The sequence below is a fragment of the Eleutherodactylus coqui genome, chromosome 7, assembly GCF_035609145.1.
Source record: "Eleutherodactylus coqui strain aEleCoq1 chromosome 7, aEleCoq1.hap1, whole genome shotgun sequence".
Taxonomy (NCBI): Eukaryota; Metazoa; Chordata; class Amphibia; order Anura; family Eleutherodactylidae; genus Eleutherodactylus; species Eleutherodactylus coqui.
In genome coordinates, this window is record NC_089843.1 from 224,761,225 (window position 1) to 224,774,665 (window position 13,441).

Here is a 13,441-nt window from a genome sequence, read left to right on the forward strand (position 1 = left end):
CAGTGTTGTAGGAAACCGTCACGGTCATGCAAACATGTCACCACAGAGGAGTCAACACCGCCGTGAAGCTATTGTAGCTTACATGACACAACTACAAGCTGCGATGTCATCTCAGCCACCAGCTGAAGTTTGTAAAACACATGCAGCTCATGTGCGAAAGCTATGTAGCAGAGCTGTGTGTGTGACGTTCGTGTAGCAGAGCTGTGTGTATATGACGTGCGTGTAGCAGAGCTATGTGTGTGACGTGCATGTAGGAGAGCTGTGCGTGTGTGATGTGCATGTAGGAGAGCTGTGTGTGTGTGACGTGCGTATAGGAGAGCTGTGTGTATAGGACGTGCATGTAGCAGAGCTGTGTATGGTGTGCATGTAGCAGAGCTGTGTGTGTGTGACATGCATGTAGCAGAGCTGTAGCGATGTATTATATACATAGTTATTAGGTGGCCCTCAAGCCATCTTTATACTAAGCTTGATAATCCAAAGTTTGCTAACCTATCTGGGTATTGTAGTCCACGCATTCTATTTACTAATTTAGTTGCCAATCTTTGAATCTGTCAGGCAGGCAGTTTGACTTTGGGCTAACTGGGGAGGCAGCAGTTTTCATTCCTAACTCCTCCTAATGGGATACAGTCTTTGCTGCAGGGTCCACAAGCCATTACTTATCCAGTTAGTCTTAGTGGTGTGGCTGATAATATGACACAGGGCCAACCCCACCTGATGATGTGAACAGGAGTTTATCCAGAGATGTAGCAATGGTTAGGGCTGCCATCACAGCAGCAACAAGGTCCAGGCCAAAGGTCAGAGCAGGCAGCAAGCAATAACAAGGTCCAGTAAACAGAGCGGAGTTCAGTTAGTACAGAAGTCAAAATAACCAGGAGTCAGAACCAGAATATACAAACAGGGGCTTCACCACTAATGGCAGGAGCAGACCAATTACTTTGGCATCCACAGTATTGGAGCAGGACAGCAGAAGAGTGAGTACAGAGCAGTGCGGGAATGATGGCGATGCTCAACCACGGCTTCGGCAGCAAGTAAGCAGGTTGGGTAGCCGTGTCACACTATGACAGAACCCGACGAAGCTGTGATATGTCCTTCTTGACTACTAATGCTCAAAATGGTCCACAATATCCCATGTGTGGTCTGAACAGTGACTTATGAAGAAGAACCATGTTCTCATCATGCACCCCTAGACCTCTTCTGATACCCCCATGATCCTATTTACCTTGGCAGTGTAGTGGCCCCGTAAATACTTTCCCGGCCCCCTCCATAAATGTCATACATGTCATGTCTTGTGTTGATGCTCTGTGCAAAATTGTCTTATCATTCTGTTTTGTGTATTGCACAGCTGCTGCGTGTGATGGGTTAATGTATGCAAACCATGTAGACTGTCTGCAAATGTACAATTCTGTCCTATCATGTGGGGTGAGAGAAGGTATAAATGGGAATGCATGAGAGTGGGAAAAGGTCCATGTCTTCTGGGTTCCTGTCAAAGAGTTCCAGCTGCATGGGGGGTACCTTCAGCCTTCATGCAGTGAAGAATGGAGGAGGAAGAGAGATTCCCCACACACCGCCAGACACTGCTATAGGAGTGAGCCCCCCCCCCCAAAAAATAGAGCATGAGTTGAGCGTGCGTGCAGAGGTACTCTTATCTAATCAATTCACACCCGTGCGTCCTTCAGTCTGGGACCGCCAGATGGAGGTAGTTCAGTCTCATTGTTCACACTCAAGCATCCAGAAGCCTGAGTTCTGAGTGGAGGTACACGTCTTTATTTAATCACACACGGGCGGCCTAATGTCTGGGTCTGCCGTGTGGAGGTACTTGGATTCATCTCATTCCTGCACGTTCTGAGCTTGTCCTTTGTGCCTTGTATTGTTGAAGTTTTCAAGTAAAAGTTATTCCAGGCCCTGACTGTTCCCGGGGACCTGACGTACTATACTACTGTCTGTGGCTCGCTTATTTCCTCACCGATGTGGAGATGTGAGTAGCCCTGTGGCGGTGGAGTGAACTGTCTGCCGGCAGCACAAAACACAGTGCTGAGACACCCTGCTGCACAGAGGTCTGAGGCAGCAGCGGCAGTACCAGACACCTGCTAGGGCAGCACTGGGCCGGTGGAGGGAGATGTGCGCCGGCAGCACAACACATGCCTGACACATGGCGCTGGACCGAGCTGTGAGGCGGCTGCAGCAGTAGCCAGCACCGGGGGATGCAGCCCCTAGCTTCCGGTGGTGACAAGGTACAAAAGTACCCCCCACTAGTAACAGTGACCCCTCCAGTACTGACCCCTGTGGTACCCCACTAGTAATAGGGGATAACTTGCTGATCAGTGGGCTCTCACCACAGAACAGAACTCCTGTCAATCACATCACCTCCAGTGGAGCACTGGCTCAGCATACATGGCCAGGACACCATTCAGTTCAATGGGGCTGATGGAAATACCCAAGGGGATGCTGCTGGGGTATCTCAGCAGTCTCACTGACAGTGAATGAAGCATCAGTGCACCTGTGTGATAGTGCCCCATTCAGTCTTCTCCTCACAGTGAAGGAGTGTAGTAACCCTGCAGTGTTGAGGATGGGGGACACGGGACCCTCATTCTTGAGAGTGGTAGGGTCTCAGCAGTGAGATCCCCACAAATCAGCAAGGTATCACCTATCCTGTGGATAGGGAATAGCTTGCAATATTGGTACAACCCTTTTAATTTCCTTAGAACCCCGAAGTGTACGCCATTGGACCCGGCGATTAGTCTAGTTTTATTTTTTAGGGCGGCTCTGGGTTAGACCGGTCACATAACGCAGAGGTCGTTTTATCACTCTGTATTTCACCTTCCATTTTCTTCTGTGAATATAATGAAGAAAAAAACTAATAGATTTGCTTTCTATTCATCACAATCTACAATTATTCCCCCATTAACCTTTAAAGAGTAATGAGGCCACAAAGGCCAAGACTCTCAGGTTCAGGTTTTTACTATTTCTATAGTTGAAGAAGAGTTTAGAGTTAGTTTTCCTCTCGGTTCTGTTTCTCCATCTTTGCTGCTTTAATCTGTTTTTTACATAATTTTTCCTTATAGGTTTGTTGTGTTTCTTCGCTGCCTTCTTGGTTTATTAATTTAACTGATTTTTTGTTCTTTATTGAGGAGCAACCCATATACAGATATACAGATGGGATGTAAGGTCAGATCCACCAGTCTCCCAGGGCATACACACTCAGAGTGCGACGCCTCAAGGATCCAAGAACAGCATCCCCACCCAGAAAACCGATATCCCCTAAAAGATGCGCATCTCCAGGATTATTGGGTGCGCTAATAATGGGACAGTAAGGTCCACTATGCCCACTAAGAAGCGTGCCGAGTCAGATGTCTAGAACTCACTGTTCGTAGGAAAGGCTACGGTTATAGATAGAGCTCAGCTGAGCATTTAGAGATCCATCAGATTATTAAAGAAAACTTCAGGTTACGTTCAAAGATCGACTGATATTCAGAGTTTGATAATAAATATGATAAAAGATAGATTAGGTTCAATTTGGTTTGGTTCAAAGCTTGGCTAAAAAGTCAGAGCTGGAAAAGGAAATGTGAAAAAAGATGGGTTCAGGTTCGGTTCAACGCGTTTCATCGGGAGAATCCCGATTCATCAGGAACCCAATGGATATAGAAGGAAATCATCCAACTCAAAATAGATTGGGACTGCAGTAGAAAGCCGCAGCCTGTACAGAAATGTATATGGCTAGGTCAATGTTTCTGAACTCCAGTCCTCAGGGACCCCAACAGGTCATGTTTTCAGGATATCCTATAGTAAGACCACCTGTGGCAATGTCTGAGGCCCCGATAATAAGTACATCACCTGTGCAATACGGAAGAAAGCCTGACAACATGACCTGTTGGGGGCGCTAAGGACTGGAGTTGGGGAACACTGGGCTAGGTCAATGGCTAAACTCACAAACAATGGTAACCATAAATCAGAGTACGAGTCCCAATACGATGGAGTCATGGGGCTACAAGAATGGGCAGAATACGCACTAAAATAGGACATGCTGCCATTTTTATTTCACAGGTGTGAGGAGGGCATGTTTGAGTACCCAATGCAAATCAATACCGCATATTACAATGTAAAGACCTATGTGTGTCATTCACAGCAAACATCTGCTTGTGTGAGTGTGCCCCGAGCGTTCCTCCCTACATGTTGGCTCCGCGTTTCATCGGGCCATTCCTCAGATTAACAGAGGTACTTTCTGCATAAAATCCCCAGCTCTTTCCATATTTCTGGTACTATACTCTGGGTGAGGCTGACCCCCGCAGCTTCTGCTGCCCCTCAGGATCTCTTCTGGGGATCCTCAGCAGATTCTTCATCTCTGCAGTTTATTAAAAGCTCTGGGGGGCTTTTAATAAACTAATAAATGTACTTTTCTGCCTCAATTTGCAAACTCTGGTGCTCCACTAAGAACATAAAGCTCCAGCTTCGCAGTTGTAAGTCGCCACCTGCTACTTTGGAGCCATCAAAGAAGATGAGTACCGTATGGCACATGTGTCAAACTCAAAGCCCGCGGGCCAAATGCAGCCCACCATGTCACTTTATGTGCCCCGCGATGAGGTCCGGATGCAGAAGGACCGTCTCTCCACTTCCCCCAGAGGACGCCACCAGCATCTGACAGACAGAGCACCGCCACTACATGCAGCTGGTGCCATCTTGGATTCTGGTCTTCAGTGCACCTCCACACTGCTCTTTTCAGCAACAGGTGGCGGCACAGCTCTGCCAGCCCTACCCGGGACCCAGGCAAGCCTCCAATGTAGGAAGCTTGGTACTAAAGAGGTGGCAAGGGAGAAACCCCACCATAGTGCAGAGAGCGCCACGGCCGTGGTAAGGAGCACTTACATTTAGGGTTCAATCACATGGGCGCATGCAGGTTCGGTCAAGCAAACACGCAGCGTTTTCATGAGAACTGTGTATTCACTGTGTATTTGCACCTTCTTGAATTTTTTGTTTTTTTCACGTGCGTATTCACTGCATGTTTGATGTGCGCAAAAAAAGCAAGAAGGTCCCACAAATTTCTCCTGCTAACATGTATAAATATGCAGTGAATACGAAGTATCATGAAGTGTATTTGTATCACGAAGTGTATTTGTATCACGCAGCGTATTTGTATCACGCAGCGTATTTGTATCACGCAGCGTATTTGTATCACGCAGCATATTTGTATCACACAGCGTGTTTGTATCACGCAGCATATTTGTATCACGCAGCATATTTGTATCACGAAGTGTATTTGTATCACGCAGCGTGTTTGTATCATGTAGCGTATTTGTATCACGCAGCATTTTTGTATCATGTAGCGTGTTTGTATCACGCAGCGTATTTGTATCATGTAGCGTATGTGTATCACGCAGCATATTTGTATCACACAGCGTGTTTGTATCATGTAGCGTATTTGTATCACGCAGCATTTTTGTATCATGTAGCGTGTTTGTATCACGCAGCGTATGTGTATCACGCAGCGTATTTGTATCACGCGGCGTATTTGTGTCACGCGGCGTATTTGTATCACGCGGCATATTTGTATCACGCAGCGTATTTGTATCACGCAGCGTGTTTGTATCACGCAGCGTGTTTGTATCACGCAGCGTGTTTGTATCACGCAGCGTATTTGTATCACTCAGCGTTTGTATCATATTGCGTATTTGTATCACGCAGCGTATTTGTATCACGCAGCGTATTTGTATCACGCAGCGTATTTGTATCACGAAGTGTATTTGTATCACGCAGCATATTTGTATCACGAAGTGTATTTGTATCACGCAGCAAATTTGTATCACGCAGCAAATTTGTATCACGCAGCATATTTGTATCATGTAGCGTATTTATATCACGCAGCGTATTTGTATCATATTGCGTATTTGTATCACGCAGCGTGTTTGTATCATGTAGCGTATTTGTATCACACAGCATTTTTGTATCATGTAGCGTGTTTGTATCACGCAGCGTATTTGTATCACGCAGCATATTTGTATCAAGCAGCGTATTTGTATCACGCAGTCTATTTGTATCACGCAGCATTTTTGTATCATGTAGCGTGTTTGTATCATGTAGCGTATTTGTATCACGCAGCGTATTTGTATCATATTGCGTATTTGTATCACGCAGCATATTTGTATCACGCAGCGTATTTGTATCATATTGCGTATTTGTATCACGCAGCGTGTTTGTATCATGCAGCGTATTTGTATCACGCAGCGTGTTTGTATCACGCAGCGTGTTTGTATCACGCAGCGTGTTTGTATCACGCAGCATTTTTGTATCATGTAGCGTATGTGTATCACGCAGCGTATTTGTATCACGCGGCGTATTTGTATCACGCAGCATATTTGTATCACGCAGCATATTTGTATCACGCAGCATATTTGTATCATGTAGCGTGTTTGTATCACGCAGCATTTTTGTATCATGTAGCGTGTTTGTATCATGTAACGTAATTGTATCACGCAGCGTATTTGTATCACGCAGCGTATTTGTATCACGAAGCGTATTTGTATCACGAAGTGTATTTGTATCACGAAGTGTATTTGTATCACGCAGCAAATTTGTATCACGCAGCAAATTTGTATCACGCAGCATATTTGTATCATGTAGCGTATTTATATCACGCAGCGTATTTGTATCATATTGCGTATTTGTATCACGCAGCGTGTTTGTATCATGTAGCGTATTTGTATCACACAGCATTTTTGTATCATGTAGCGTGTTTGTATCACGCAGCGTATTTGTATCACGCAGCGTATTTGTATCATGCAGTCTATTTGTATCACGCAGCATTTTTGTATCATGTAGCGTGTTTGTATCATGTAGCGTATTTGTATCACGCAGCGTATTTGTATCATATTGCATATTTGTATCACGCAGCGTATTTGTATCATATTGCGTATTTGTATCACTCAGCGTGTTTGTATCATGTAGCGTATTTGTATCACGCAGCGTATTTGTATCATATTGCATATTTGTATCACGCAGCGTATTTGTATCATATTGCGTATTTGTATCACTCAGCGTGTTTGTATCATATTGCGTATTTGTATCACGCAGCGTGTTTGTATCACGCAGCGTATTTGTATCACGAAGCGTATTTGTATCACGAAGTGTATTTGTATCACGAAGTGTATTTGTATCACGCAGCAAATTTGTATCACGCAGCAAATTTGTATCACGCAGCATATTTGTATCATGTAGCGTATTTATATCACGCAGCGTATTTGTATCATATTGCGTATTTGTATCACGCAGCGTGTTTGTATCATGTAGCGTATTTGTATCACACAGCATTTTTGTATCATGTAGCGTGTTTGTATCACGCAGCGTATTTGTATCACGCAGCGTATTTGTATCATGCAGTCTATTTGTATCACGCAGCATTTTTGTATCATGTAGCGTGTTTGTATCATGTAGCGTATTTGTATCACGCAGCGTATTTGTATCATATTGCATATTTGTATCACGCAGCGTATTTGTATCATATTGCGTATTTGTATCACTCAGCGTGTTTGTATCATATTGCGTATTTGTATCACGCAGCGTGTTTGTATCATGTAGCGTATTTGTATCACGCAGCGTATTTGTATCATATTGCATATTTGTATCACGCAGCGTATTTGTATCATATTGCGTATTTGTATCACTCAGCGTGTTTGTATCATATTGCGTATTTGTATCACGCAGCATTTTTGTATCATGTAGCGTATGTGTATCACGCAGCGTATTTGTATCACGCGGCGTATTTGTATCACGCAGCATATTTGTATCACGCAGCATATTTGTATCACGCAGCATATTTGTATCACGCAGCATATTTGTATCATGTAGCGTGTTTGTATCACGCAGCATTTTTGTATCATGTAGCGTGTTTGTATCATGTAACGTAATTGTATCACGCAGCGTATTTGTATCACGCAGCGTATTTGTATCATGTAGCGTGTTTGTATCACGCAGCATTTTTGTATCATGTAGCGTGTTTGTATTATGTAGCGTTTGTATCACGCAGCGTATTTGTATCACGCAGCGTATTTGTATCACGCAGCGTATTTGTATCACGCAGCGTATTTGTATCACGCAGCGTATTTGTATCACGCAGCGTATTTGTATCATATTGCGTATTTGTATCACGTAGCGTATTTGTATCACACAGCGTGTTTGCATCATGTAGCGTATTTGTATCACGCAGCATTTTTGTATCACGTAGCGTGTTTGTATCACGCAGCGTATTTGTATCACGCAGCGTATTTGTATCACGCAGCGTATTTGTATCACGCAGCGTATTTGTGTCACGCAGCGTATTTGTATCACGCAGCGTATTTGTATCACGCAGCGTATTTGTAGCACGCAGCGTATTTGTATCACGCAGCGTATTTGTATCACGCAGCGTATTTGTATCATGTAGCGTGTTTGTATCACGCAGCATTTTTGTATCATGTAGCGTGTTTGTATTATGTAGCGTTTGTACCACGCAGCGTATTTGTATCACGCAGCGTATTTGTATCACGCAGCGTATTTGTATCACGCAGCGTATTTGTATCACGCAGCGTATTTGTATCATATTGCGTATTTGTATCACGTAGCGTATTTGTATCACACAGCGTGTTTGCATCATGTAGCGTATTTGTATCACGCAGCATTTTTGTATCATGTAGCGTGTTTGTATCACGCAGCGTATTTGTATCACGCGGCGTATTTGTATCACGCGGCGTATTTGTATCACGTAGCGTATTTGTATCACGTAGCGTGTTTGTATCACGTAGCGTGTTTGTATCACGTAGCGTGTTTGTATCATGCAGCATTTTTGTATCACGTAGCGTGTTTGTATCACGTAGCGTGTTTGTATCACGCAGCGTATTTGTATCACGCAGCGTATTTGTATCACGTAGCGTGTTTGTATCACGCAGCGTATTTGTATCACGCAGCGTATTTGTGTCACGCAGCGTATTTGTATCACGCAGCGTATTTGTATCACGCAGCGTATTTGTAGCACGCAGCGTATTTGTATCAAAATAGGACATTGTGTAATTTCTTTTCACATGTATGAAACACGTATGTCTGAATACCACAATGGTGTTTAATACAGAGTGCAGATGCGCCTCTGTGAATGAGCCCTCTGAAAGCAGCCAGAATGATGTGGAAGGGGTTCGCCACCCCGGCTGTATGTAGGACATTGGTCCTTAATAACGTTTCCCATCAGCCCCTCCTGCTGATGCCGATCCCCATCAAGGATCCGAAGTTGAAGAGATTCTGGGAGACTTCTGTACGTTTCATAGACAAAGGATTTGGGATAATAAGAATCCAAGAACAACCACGTTCCTCTGCTGGTCAAAACTGTCCACCGCTTCCCCCAATCCAAGTGAGGGGCTCTTGCGAGAAAACCTAAGAGGGGTCCTGCAACAATCAGCCTTCGACCAATGCCCATGGATGTGGAATCCGCAGCTAGACGCCCGCCGTCCATGGATTAACATGTCCGTCCATAGACATGCTAGGTTAACAGATTCTCCCCTGCCAACAAGTAAAAATCAACCGTGATTTTCCGCTCGCGGGGGAGAATCGGAGCATTTTCTATTCTCTACGGAAAATCGCATGGACGGCTTCCATTGCAGTCAACGAAAGCCGTCCGTCCTGCGATACTTCTGCTGTGAGCACTGCAGACGTATCGAGGGAATGTGTGTCCTGCACTGCGCATGCGCGCCAGCTCACCGGTGAGTATGGGGTCTCTGGGGGGCGCCGGATCGGATTCCGTTGTGAGATTTTGCAGGCAGAATCTAACCCAACCGTGGGCAGGAGGCCTTAACAACCTGCATGGCTTCCTGCTGTTGCTACAAGCTCCCTCTACAAGGTATCATCATGGTGGTCCTTCCAGCAGTAAACTTTACAGCCAACACAGGGTCTGCCATACTGGTCACAATAAAACTATCCTCCTAGTGTTCCTCTACCCATCTGACATCATCCTAATGTCATATACTGCAGGTGTATCAATGTCAGTGGTTGTATACCATCTACTACAAGATGTTGTAGGGAAATAGAGTCATTAGCAACTTATATAGTTCGGTCTTTAATCGAGTTATTGCTGTACAGTACTCAAGTCTCCAAAACATCCCAGACTTGTGGGGACAGTCCTGGATTTTGAGGACTGCCCTGCCAACTTGGGAGACAGGAGACATATTCCACCCCACCGCCTCTGTGGCCCCTCTCCCAGATCTCCACTTACAGTATTCCTCTTCTTTCTTCACCCTCCAGTCATCAGCCTCAGTGGGGGGGCACTATCAAGAGGGACCACAGAGCAGGTGATATAACTAAGTGGGGTCACAGTGGAAGCATTGGAACTTTTTAAGGCCACGGAAAGGGCACTGGTACTGTGGGGGTTAATGAGAGGTCCATTTGTGTCTGCAAAATGGATTCATGGTGGTTTGGGCTCAGATGAAGAAGAAAAACAGATAACTCCAATGAAGACAGCAGTGATGATTGCGGGAGGTAACTGCACTGTAATCACTATCACTGTATACATCTGGTATCTGACTATTACTAAGAGGGGAACTATTACTGTCAGTGGTCACAAAGTGCATGGCGTAGCTTACAAGGACCCGTGGCAGAACAGTAAATACTACAGTTGGAAAGCGGTACTGAATGGCACAAGATACATCTTAATGGGGTAGCGAAAATGTGTGTAATTCTGTCACATCTGACCTAATCCCAAACTACTGCCAACATTGTGGCACTTCCACTTGCCTTTTAATATCCGCAGTCTTCTGGTGTGGGCATCTGGGCATCTAGTGGCATGGTATGGCTCCTTCTCCATTCATTGATGTTGTATGGTGGCATGACCATGCAAGAGCCATCTGGGAAAGCAGAAACCAGGCTTTACAAAGCAGCACAATGCGGTCTTTACACCAACAATACTTTGCACAGAATTCATTGTTTATTGCCTCGTAAATGCTAAATTTACCATTTTGCACGCCCAAAAATTTACCACGCCCAAAGGAAGTTCAGACCTGGTTGAGCAGAGCATAGTAAAACTCATTTTGCCATATTTTTTCATCTTTTTTTTTTTCCCACAAATATCTTACATATAAAGTGAAGCGTTAGAGGAAAATTGCTGAAAAATGCGGCTGCATCAGAACACGAAATGTACCAAATTAATAATTACATTCACTTTCAGTAAAATATCGTTTGTAACACATCCAAAACACCACAAACACCCCAAACAAACACCCCAAACATCCAAAACACCCCAAACATCCAAAACACCCCAAACATCCAAAACACCCCAAACATCCAAAACACCCCAAACATCCAAAACACCACAAACATCCAAAACACCACAAACATCCAAAACACCACAAACACCCCAAACAAACACCCAAAACATCACAAACACCCCAAACATCCAAAACACCCCAAACATCCAAAACACCCCAAACATCCAAAACACCCCAAACATCCAAAACATCCAAAACACCCCAAACACCACAAACACCCAAAACATCACAAACACACAAAACACCCCAAACATCCAAAACACCCCAAACATCCAAAACATCCAAAACATCCAAAACACCCCAAACATCCAAAACATCCAAAACACCACAAACACCCCAAACAAACACCCAAAACATCACAAACACCCCAAACATCCAAAACACCCCAAACATCCAAAACACCCCAAACATCCAAAACACCCCAAACACCCCAAAACATCCAAAACATCCAAAACATCCAAAACACCCCAAACACCCCAAACACCACAAACACCCAAAACATCACAAACACACAAAACACCCCAAACATCCAAAACACCCCAAACATCCAAAACACCCCAAACATCCAAAACACCCCAAACATCCAAAACATCCAAAACACCCCAAACACCCCAAACACCACAAACACCCAAAACATCACAAACACCCAAAACATCACAAACACCCAAAACAAACACCCCAAACATCACAAACACCCGAAACACCTAAAACACCCCAAACAAACATCCAAAACACCCCAAACATCCAAAACACCACAAACACCCAAAACACCCAAAACATCACAAACACCGAAAACATCACAAACATCCAAAACACCCCAAACATCCAAAACACCCCAAACACCCCAAACACCCAAGCTGCCGCCAATTCAGAAGGGTTTGTGTCTCGCAGCACATTTCTCATATATCCACACCGCGCTTCTAGTTTAATCGCTCTAATTTACTGATCCTTTAAATATTCCTCTGGGGCCGGCTGTGAGCACTTCACCCAATCCTTGTAGATCTGAGATAAGGGAGCTCAGTCTCCCTCTTCACCCTCTTCCTCTCCAGGACACGTATTACAGGGCTGCTGCAGTACTTCTCATTCAGAGTCTGAGGCTTTAGGGGACATCAGAGTGCACCACAGAGGAATCCCCACATGGGAGGATATGGAGGGATATGGCCACTTGCCGCAGCGAAATCCGACCCTATGCCAGTGACCCTATGTAGCTGTCCGGATTCTTCTTTATTCTGTACTGCTGGGCATCATGCCGGCACACATGCACAGTACAGATTATGCAGTGGCATTGCTCGGCTATGACGCAGATCCCCCAGGCCTTTCTACAATGATGACTGCAGAAGGGCCGCAGGTCGGACGGCTTCCATTGACTTCAGTGGAAGCCATCTGCACATAATCCGCCTAAAATAGAGCAAATGCAATTGATTTTCCCTTATGGGCAGGAAAAACCGTGTTTCCATATTATGCTATGGGGGGTATTTGCGGTGGAATCTGGAGGCGGACGTCCGCTCTGGATTCCACACGCAAATCTGTCCGTGTGCAGCCGGCCTAAGTCTCTCTCTTGGAATCTGCCCACCTTGCTGAAGTTACCGCACTGCAATCCAAACTAAAAGCTTCTTCTGAGAGAATGAACCTTCCACCGCTACATTAATCTTCAGGGTTGACGACCATCAGATAGAGGTTTATTGTCTGATGTTTGAACTGATTGACAAGGCAGAGAATAATGTGTGACCTCAGGGCCTTCCGGAATCTGTTGAACCGCAGCGTCTCTTCAAGGCACCTCATTACAGATTTCTCTGTATCTCTCCAGAACTACCCTCGCGGAGTGGAGAGCCATTACACCGCTGCTGGATCACTTGTGCCAACATAGCCGGCAGTATTCCTGGGGATTCCCATTTTGCACTCACATTTTAGGTTCTCCAGAGGACATTCCTACATTCTCCGCAGCTCTGAGCCGGCGGTCTGTCCAGATCCCTGAGCAGCCCTTCACTCCTTTACTACCACAGAAGGCCCCTTCTAGACGGTCAGCTAATTTTCAGGAGGATCACGGGCCGTAACGATGAATCGTCCCCCAACCTCTGGCTCAGCTAATCTATATATATATAAAGATGAAAGCCTGACTGACTCACTGACTCACTCACTGACTGACACCACTAATTCTCCAACTTTCCGAT

At 45.1% G+C, this 13,441-nt stretch overlaps 1 protein-coding gene across 1 annotated transcript in view; it reads right to left on the bottom strand.

Annotated features, from left to right (window-relative positions):
* ADGRL3 (adhesion G protein-coupled receptor L3) overlaps positions 1–13,441 on the bottom strand; it is a 604,084-nt gene that overhangs the window by 524,444 nt on the left and 66,199 nt on the right. The window contains exon 2 of the mRNA XM_066574505.1: positions 10,741–10,850. The gene's annotated coding sequence lies outside the window, so the exon portion shown is untranslated. The remainder of the gene's footprint in view (positions 1–10,740; positions 10,851–13,441) is intronic.